The sequence below is a fragment of the Tupaia chinensis genome, unplaced genomic scaffold, assembly GCF_000334495.1.
Source record: "Tupaia chinensis unplaced genomic scaffold, TupChi_1.0 Scaffold144682_1, whole genome shotgun sequence".
NCBI classification, from domain to species: domain Eukaryota; kingdom Metazoa; phylum Chordata; class Mammalia; order Scandentia; family Tupaiidae; genus Tupaia; species Tupaia belangeri.
This window is the reverse complement of record NW_006204543.1, coordinates 2,981,251-2,982,031: the sequence shown is the minus strand read 5'-3', so window position 1 is coordinate 2,982,031 and position 781 is coordinate 2,981,251. Positions and strand designations below refer to the sequence as shown.

General features: G+C 44.4%; 1 protein-coding gene across 1 annotated transcript in view; it reads right to left on the bottom strand.

Annotated features, from left to right (window-relative positions):
* ARIH1 (ariadne RBR E3 ubiquitin protein ligase 1) overlaps positions 1–781 on the bottom strand; it is a gene marked incomplete at its 5' end in the record, with an annotated part of 39,059 nt that overhangs the window by 19,881 nt on the left and 18,397 nt on the right.

Sequence of the window (781 nt, the reverse complement as noted above, 5' to 3'; positions counted from 1 at the left end):
TCCTCACTTTCTGTCTCTATGCCTCTGTCTGTCTGGCGAGCGCACGCGCCCTATAGCAAAAACCTCTCCAAAAAAAAAAAATCAATCAGGACCAACGTGACTTATCCTAAGGCAGGCTCACTGAAGACCTGAAATGACCATGTGAAATAAAAAGGCCAAAACGATCTTCTGTCTCCCAGTGGACAGATGAGATGACAAAACTAATGGCTGTGCTTTTCATTTAAGTCTTATCTGAGAATGAAAATGCCAGACACACTCACCTTACATTTAACAGGGTCATGCCAATTTTCTCCACAGTTAAAGCTGTTAAGTGACAGAGAAAAAGGAAAGAATTAAGTTCTACCTTCTGTAAGTCAGTCAACAAACCAACCCTCTCCTGCTTTATAGTCCCCCACCGTCACCAGTTTCAATGTCTAGCAAATATAAGGACAGGAACCATGGCTGTCTCCTTTAGAGTTACCTAAACTGTACATCAGGACTTGCACATAGTGGGTACTTGTCACGTGTGAACTGATAAAGACAAGCGTTGAAGACAGGTTCGTCATCATGTTTGCCATGGTGCCTCAGGTTGAGAAGTATTAGCAATGTTTCATTGGTATATATTTTTTTTTCTTTTTTTTTTTTTTGGAGAGATTTTCACTGTAGTGCGCGTGCGCTCGCCAGACAGACAGAGAGAGACATAGAGACAGAAAGCGAGAAATCACCCCCCAGGGGGGACGGTCACGCCGCAATCCCTTCTCCTCCATTCTCCTCTCGGGATCTTGGGCACGCACGCACACGC